We start from the raw sequence: 8,876 nt of genomic DNA, 5'->3' as shown, positions 1-8,876 counted from the left end.
TACATGTGTCCAGCTGATGAATAATTTATTTTGCATCCTCTTGAAAATTGTACCAGAGCTTTGATTAATTTATGTAGGAATACCAGTATAAAAATAATTGCAGAGGAATACCCATTTTGTCTGCTCTCTCAGATTTATTGAGATATTCATGGTATTGGAATTCTGAGGCATTATTAGAGTGTCTTTTCTTACTTTCTGTGCATGACAACTATCCAGTGCACTCACACACAAAAAAAATTATGTGTATAGTCATATATATATATATGCATATATATACACACACTCACACATTTATACTCTTCTCACACATGTATGGAGTAAGGTATCCTGGATCCAATAATAATGAACTAAAAGAAAAAACTTACAAGCTTAGGTTCTCAACTATGCCACAGATTTTTCTTTTAATAAGATACAGACTGAGACTGTGCTAGCTCTTTGAATATAATGGGATTTCTACTCATATGAATAATGCAGAATAGATGCTAGAGGACTTCAAACTTTAACACTAGTTAGTGTCATCATTTGGCAGGTGAGATATTTCCCACAGGTCACACAATTCTACATATTTATTCCTACTGATTTCACTAATCTCTGCTCTGGAAAGCCAAGCTCCTGTACTAAAGCGTCTCCTCCCATGTGATGCAGATAACTCCAGCAGTAAGCCTCTAGTGACTGGAACAGATGTTTCTGTTTATTTAATTTATTTATTTTACTAATACACAGCTGCCAGGGCCAACAAAGAAAAAACGTTTAATTCTATCAGGACTGTGATTTCCAGTGACTACATCTTAAAGGACAGAGTCCCTAAAATTGTTGTTTTTTTTAAAACAAGGGGGTCAAGCTTGAAATTAAATAATTATTTTGATTACAAATCTCAAGATACTGGTATCTGGCAACTTACATTCTAAATATATGAGTTCTTGGTCATGCAACTTTATTTCTCAGAAACAAGTATATACAACTCATGCTGTATATTTAGGGCACATTTCTTGAATTGTAACAGTCCAAGTTCAAAATTAATAACATCTTAATATATCACCCAAATTATTTAGGATAGTAACTATGCATTGTTTTCATTTGTATTGGTAAATGGCAAAAACATGCAAGTTTCCCTTAATGTAAGTAAAATACTACAGAATCTCATCTTGGGGAGAGAAATGTAAGGAAAAGAGCAAAAGGAGAAAAAAAAATCAACAGAAGTACTCAGAAAGGTAGCTGTAAGACAAATTCCCTTGAATTGTGCATATTTCTGGCTCTATTTTGCCCTCAGCAAGATGGTTAATGGCGAGACCAGATTTCCACCCGCAGTGGCAGTGCCTAACTTTCAGGGGCTGGAGTGAGATTCACCCCTGAGCTATGTGTCCCTTGTGGAGGGTGTGGGGAGAGCCAAGCCCCTACACAGGCCATCCAACAAATGCCACTGAGCAGGGAGCTGCTTTGGGCCAGCTAAAGGGCTGTGTCATACAGAGCAGTGGAACTGCAATTCTGTACTCCATGGAGATTAAGGGTACAAATTAGGGCTGAAAATTAATTTTTTTTTATTTAGAGAGCACCCAGAGTCTAGAAACTGCTCTCAGAAAGAAAAGAGGGGAGCTTCCTTCAGAACATATCTGCTGAGGAGCTGCTGTTGGCTCTAGATATAGTACATTAATAGATCCTTTGCCTGCAATATAAAAGATCGGAACTTAATTTTAATTCAGACAAAAAAACCCTCACCTTTCCTTCTTTGCATCAGTATTTCTTACCCATCAATTTATGCAAATTGGGAAATTAGGGAGTCTTTTAGAGCCGGACTACTATATTGCAAAGAGCACAAGCCTGGAAGAGCAAGAAAGAGGAGGATGATTGTACCAGCTGGCAACTAGGAACTAACTCTCAAAGTGTGAGAAAGAGACTTGGAGCTTGGTCTCTGAAATTTATGCAATGATTTTAAAATGCAAAAATCATTGTGAGTGCTTCTTACCTGCTAGACGCTTTTGAAAAAATCCCAGCAGGATTTCATTTCAAATCATTTAGGCACCTACCAATGCAGATATTTGACCCCCAAATTTCCAACAGCCACTGACCTCTAATTCAGCAAATTCATGAGAATTTCAGTAAAACTTCCTATTGAATACCTTGCAGAACAAGGAGAGACCTTAAAATGCGGGGTATTACATGTATGATTTGGCTGGTAGTCATTCTGGAGGTTTTGTTTCTCTCCAGCTGTCTACTCTGAGACTCTAAAGTGTCTAACCACACACCAAGATAGGTGCTCATCTTTTCTCTTGAACTAAGCATTTATTTGGCATAAATCAAATTATTGGAAAAAAGTTGAAAACAATTTTTCAAAAGATTAAGTAAAAACTATTATCAATTAAGTACTTTATACTTAAGACTCTTAACAGTCACCTACAAACTCTGAAGACAACTTAACCTACAATGCAAAACATTACAACCAACTCAGTTTCAAGGAAATAAACTTTTATTTTTTGTACATCCTATGCAAGAAATGCAAAGCAAAGCTTTCTTTCTTGACAAGTCTTACTTCTGTCTCTTATTTTGTCTGTAGAAAGTAACAGCTACTGGCTATGCAAAGTATCTGAAAATGGTGAAGAATCACTTTATTCCAGACCAAAGCAAGGAACAAAAAAGTCCTTGCAGAGAAACAAAACATTACTAACAACTGCTCTCTGATTTTTAGATTTTTTTGCCTTGCAGCTGAATGGTTCATCTCCTGTCTAGCATTAGCCTATTCATAGAGAAAATCAGCATTCATATACTCACAGAAGGATCCTACTTAATAATATTTCATTGTATTTCAAGTAATGTAAGAGAGACATGCCAGCTTATATGAACTTCCATTGCCTGTTTGTCTCTGCATCTCCCCAGGCATGCAGCTGCACAGTCATATTCAGAGAGCAGGGGGCTGGTACAACAGTATATTTTATTTTTCCTTTCCTCAGTTTCCAGGAGATGAAAAACTATATTAGCTCAGGAAAAAAAAAATTTAAAAAAATAAAATCCCGAGATTCCAGTATGTCTGATTTCACATTTGGTAGACAGGCTTTGTGTAATTCAGACTGGAGTGGGATTTGGCATTTTCCCATATCACAGGTAACTTATTCCCCATTGGCAGTAGCTCAGTAATTAGAGTCTACCAAAAGGTCTATCAGGAGGACAAACTAGAAGGTTTTATGAAAGCAGAGAGAGGTGTGATTTTGAAAGGGCAATATAATGGTGAATACTAAGGGAGATGTTATGGAAACAGAGAACACTGTGTAGGTATTAATAAGCAAGTGCTTCTCTAGGCAATCTCCATGGATTGCATTGTAATTAGCTAGGAAGAGGCTTTGTATTTGCCCCAGTGTGCAGCACTGCTGTCATGGTCTACTAAAGTTTTCCCACTGGTGAACCGTCAAGATTCCTTTTTTTTTTATTATTTAATTCAGGTTTTTAAAGATGGCTTTTGAGGGGGTAGTATTAGAAAACATGGATCTTTTTCACTATTGATTTTGATATGACACAGTTATAGAGAAGTAGCTTTGGCTCTCTTTGCTCAAATACCTTTGCTATAATGTTTACTATAATCACAGCTTTTATAACCAGAACAACAGAATAATGCTGATAGCCTAATTTTCACTAAGAAATGTGTTATGTAGTTCTGTGGACAAATCTCCCACTGGACTTGGAGTACAACTTGTAATTAGAAAAGGAGGACTGAGCCATATTTGTCTACTGCTACTCAGCCTCTAGGGATATATTTTTGTTAAATATCCTCCAGCTGTATTCTTAAGGTAAGGGATTTGCTACAGTCCAGACATAAATCTTCCCTGGCAAAGATGATTTAGCAAATTTCAAAGAAATCTAGATCTAAATCTAAGAGACAGAAAAATTTTCTATCCTGCAAAACTAGCAGCCTGTGGAGAAGGAAGGATGTCTTGACTTGTTTCTGCCAGAAGGGAAGATTTTTTCCTAAGTTGTCAGTTGCTTTCCTCTTCCCCAAAGACACAGCTTGAAGGATTTACAGCACAAGCCCAGGGTTCATCTCTGTGTCTTTAAAGCATGAAGAGAAAAGGTGAGCACCTAAAGAGGACATAGGCAAGTTCTCAGATAATGGAGTGGCAATATTGCATTGTATGCTTTGGGCACATAATCTCAAACAAAAAAACCCACAAAACCTCACAAGCAATAGAATAGAGTACAATTGTTTCTAGATGCCTATCTGTTAAAAGCTATTTTTTAAATCATACTTTCAGCCTTATATATTCTCTTGTGCTAATTTATGGTGCCCCAGTTCATTCTTGCCCTCACGCCGCTCCCTCTCTTGTGCCAGAGTAAGGATTTATGTGGTGGCAGGTGAAGCATATCAAAAAACTGATCCATGTTAAATTTAAGCACAAAAAAAAGGGGGGGGGGGGTGTATTTTTAACCTGGATCGTGGAACTGATCTCATTTATTAAACAGCTGTATAGATCAGGGAAGATGGAAATGTAGGGAGGAACAGAATGGGTGGAGGAAGGCAAGATTACTTCTTTTGATAGCAGTGCTGACCTGTTACATTTTACAGAGCATGAGAAATTACAGACTGTGAGTGGACTGACTTTTGGAGAACAGTGTATTAACGTATTCTCAAAATTACTGTCAGGCCCTTACAATGTATCATAGATAACTAAATCTGGTTTTAAAGAGGAAAAATAATTTTATTAAAGGGGCAGTGAACTTACTTTGGTTTGTCTCATAAATCACTAATTTACAATAGTCATAGGTAAATCCCTTCAACTAAATCCTGTTATATAACTTTTTAAACAAATCTTCCTTTATTTAAAGAGTTGTCTTGAAGCAGGTAAATCAATACATACTAATTAAGATAGATTATGAAATCTTTAACATTTTTTCTGTTCATCAAAGTACAAACACTTAAAGGTAGTGTAGTAATTTCCAATCTATTTACATATTTGCACTAGTTACCAATCCAGACAAATGTCTATCCATGTAAATGCAACGTTTATCTTTCCTGTACTAATGATTTTAGAATGGTACTACATTGTAAATTGTGTGTTGCAGCAAAATATCTGCAAGACCATATCTCAAAAAAAGCTTGGGAACATCTTTTAACGTTAAGGGATGAATGCGGCCTATACCATTCAGATGAAATATTATTTAGGTAGAAGTGACCAAAGGTTTTTCATAGGCATTTAGAGTGCTTTCTTTTCTTAGTATGAAGGTTTTAAGGTGTGCATAGAGAAAACTCTGAAGTACCTTTCTGAAGATTTAAAGCAAACTTTGTTTTTTACTGTTGCTCAGAGAAGATAAGGAACAATGGCTGTAGCAAAGCACATAACATGATTTGGAAAATGCCTGTATTTCTTTTTACTCTTAAATGGGAAATGTTTATCTTCTAACACCTTTCCTGGAAATCAGATCCCTTGCTAAGAAGCAAATGTGGTATAGGTTTGTTTTAAAGAGGTGATATCTAGATAAAATCTAAGAAAAATCTGTGTTAAATGGGGTAGTTCAGGGGTCACTTAATTTACAGTGAGCATTCTGGTTTGTTGTCAGTAACTTGGGTTTCTTTAACCATAACTATTTCTATCTCAGGGATCTTCTCTTTGTAGTACAACTGTGACTAGTAATTGGAGAGTGTAATTTAATTCTTTGCATAAATTTCTTTATGGACGAATGGGTAAAATATGTAACATGAAAGAATGGCCTAGAAATCTATTGTAAGAGAGCTCTTCTAAAAGCTATCTGGTTTACCTAAATAGATATACTTGATCGTTTTTTTTGTCTGCAACAATAGATATCTTTCTGATGCTGCAGGCATGCCCTAGGTCACAGAAAGCAGGAACTTTCTGGAATTTCATTAGAAATGTGAAGAGTAAAGTTTCTAGAGTTTCTGTACAGTAAAACTGGTGACCAAAAGTATGAGCATATATGTTGCTGTGTTCTTTAACTACTGTAAACACAAACTACAAATTAGTTGTAATTATTAGTAACTTCACTAGAGGTACTGCACAATTATATCAATGACACAACTTTGAAGACTGGCAATTGCTGGTCATGAAAGCTCATGTTACCTTTACTACTTGCAATTATGCTGTCCGTCAGTTGTGTTTGGGTTCACGTGTTATGCCTCTAACTCTCACACTTGGATGAAGTATTTCTCAGTAGCTAAGAATGCCTTCAGAACAAAGAGGGTGAATAGGAGGATTAGTGTGAGCTTGTGATAAGCCATCTTTACACTTCCATCTCTTCTAACTCTCTGTGATAGAACAGCTTATCAAATGATTAAGAGATAGGGATGTAAAAGGATGGCTATCTTGCATTCAACCTAATTATCACAGTAAAAATAATTATGGAGTGCTTTAAAAATGCTTAGAGCAGCAATAGAAAGAAGCAAAACAGATTCTGCTGGCATCTGTGAGAGGCAGTGCTCCATGTGCTGCCTGACAGTTTCCGTGCTTCTGAGAGCAAACAATTTAAACAGAAGTATCCTCTCAGCTTCTCCTAAGTCCTCTAGACAATTCTACCAAATTCCTAAGCTGGCTTCTGCTCTGCTGTCCTAGACAGCAGACATATGCCATCCATCTCTGCACCCAGGCTCAACAGCAGCACTTGGAAGCTGCTTCCTGAATTTATGTAATGAAATACCAGATCTAATGCTAGAAAACAGCTCTCCAAAGAGAGACATGCATGCTCAGACATCTAGGCAATAGATTCTGGATTCAGACTATGAGGGAATGATGTTACTAGCTCTGCTGAGCACCAAGCACCTTTGCCATAGCATTTTTCAATAAATAATTATACGGCCTTACTATTTCATCTTGCAGTTCCAAAACCAATAAACAACAGCATGTGAGGGAGGAATTATAGTCCCTAGAAATGGCAGTACTCCCTGCTCTTTAAAGTTTAGATTTAGTTTCAATGTGTGCCAAAATATAGTACAAGAACCAATGATTCTTCCAGTCTTCCTAAGTGGAGGAGCGCAGGAACCTCAGTTATGTTATATCAGTTTTATTTCTTAGTGGATTTTTGGATGACGGTTTTATCCTGGGTTGGGAAACCTTAACTTTGGCATACCTAGGTGTGAGTTAGTTTGTGTGAGTCAAGTTAGTTAGAAATCTCAGTAAACTATCCTTTAATTACATAGAGCTTTGGAAAGAACGCTTCCTGAGCTCAGAGACAACACCGTTACACTGGTAGATTATACTATACATTTCTTTAAATGAGCTGTTACTCTAATAGGCCAGCATCTATTCCTATTTTGAGTCTTCAGTGAAACCATAAGAAGAACACTTACAATCTATTTAATTTATCTGAAGCTTTAAAAAAAAAAAAAGAGACAAAAACATAGTGGCATATTGAACTATGCTTAACTATTCACTACAGCAATCTATCACAGTTACAGTGACATATTTAAAAATAAGAAGTATATAGTATCACAGTTACAGTGAGGTATTTAAAAAGAAGAACTATATAGTATCACAGAACCACAGAAAGGTTTGGGCTGGAAGAGACCTTAAAGACTATCCAGTTCCAACCTCTTGCCATGGGTAAGGATGCCACTCACTAGATCAGGTTGATCAAAGCCACATCCAACTTAGCCTTGAACACTTCCATAGATGGAATACCTAGAGCTGAGAAGAGTGCCTTACCACCCTCTGAATATGGATTTTTTACTAATATCTCATTTAAAGCTCTCTTAGTTTAAAACCATTACCACTTGTCCTATCACTATGTGCCCACCCAAAAGGTCCCTCTCACTCTTTTTTATGAGCCTACTTCAAGTACCACAGAATTGACAGGGTTGGAAGGGGCCTCTGGAAATCATCTAGTCAAACTCTCGTGCCAAGGCAGGTTCACCTCCAGCAGATGATACAGGAATTCCTCCAAATGGGTTTTGAAGGTCTCCAGAGAGGGAGACTCCACCACCTCTGTTCTAGTGCTCTACCACACTCAACATAGAGAAGTTCTTCCTCATGCTGAGGTGAAACTTCTTGTGTCTTAGTTTATGCCCATTGCTCCTCGTCCTGTTGTTGTGCACCACTGAAAAGAGTCTGGCACCATCCCCTTGGCATCTGCCTTTGACATATTCTTATGTATTAATGAGATTTTCTCCCAGTCTTTTCTTCTCTGGACTTAACAGGCCCAGCTCCTGCAGTCTTTCCTCATGAGAGATGCTCCCAAATACTGGAAGGCCACAACAAGGTTTCCCCAGACCTTGTTCTCTTCTCCAGGCTGAACAACCTCAGCTTTCCCAGCTTCTCTTCAGAGGAGAGGTGCTCCAGCCCACCGTGCAGCTTGTATCATTAGGGAACTACCTCTAATTTTCATTTGTAAGATCGGGATAGATTTAAAGTGGTACTTCTGGCTCGCGGGTTTTCCATGTAGGCAGGCAGAGATGGGAGGAAGCTTTCTTAATTGCAGGGTTATTGTTTCCAAAGTCGGGCTCTATCCCCCGCACCGTCTCCCGGCGGGCGCCCGCCCGGCAGGGGCCGCCTTGGGCCGGGCCTCCCCCGGCAGGTCGCGGCTCCTCCCCGCCGCTCTGACTCACGGCCCGGCCCCACTTGCACAAACCCGGCGGCCGGTGCCGAGCTGGGGCCGCCCGCTGTGAGGGAGCGGGGGGGGACCCGGGGCAAGATGCCCGCCCTGAGGGGACGGAGCCTTCGGGGCGGGCGGCCGTGAGGGCGCTCCCGTCCGAGGGAGTAACGACGGCCCCGCCGTCCCGTCGCGGACGGCGATTTACCTGGGTGCCCACCTCCCTCCCTCTTTCCCTCCTTGTTTTCTTTCTTCCTTCCTTCCCGGAGCCGGTGGTTTCGGCGGAGAGGGAGTGGAGCCCGCCTGGCCCCTCCCCGGAGAAACTTTCCTCCGCCACCCGCGCCAGGTAGGGGCTG

At 39.4% G+C, this 8,876-nt stretch overlaps 1 protein-coding gene across 8 annotated transcripts in view; it reads left to right on the top strand.

Moving 5' to 3' along the window:
• The first annotated feature begins 4,446 nt into the window (after positions 1-4,446).
• Positions 4,447-8,876, top strand: part of FHIP1A (FHF complex subunit HOOK interacting protein 1A) — an 84,344-nt gene continuing 79,914 nt past the window's right edge. For 7 of the 8 annotated variants that reach the window (XM_088056464.1, XM_005517553.3, XM_014263181.2 and 4 more), the window contains exon 1: positions 8,517-8,866. The gene's annotated coding sequence lies outside the window, so the exon portion shown is untranslated. Of the gene's footprint in view, positions 8,867-8,876 lie in introns of all 8 variants that reach the window. The other variant, XM_014263187.2, reaches the window with a different exon arrangement.

This window comes from Pseudopodoces humilis, chromosome 6, assembly GCF_049639895.1.
Source record: "Pseudopodoces humilis isolate 2021_Gansu_Grassland_sample_001 chromosome 6, ASM4963989v1, whole genome shotgun sequence".
NCBI classification, from domain to species: Eukaryota; Metazoa; Chordata; class Aves; order Passeriformes; family Paridae; genus Pseudopodoces; species Pseudopodoces humilis.
This window is presented reverse-complemented; position numbering and strand designations above follow the sequence as displayed.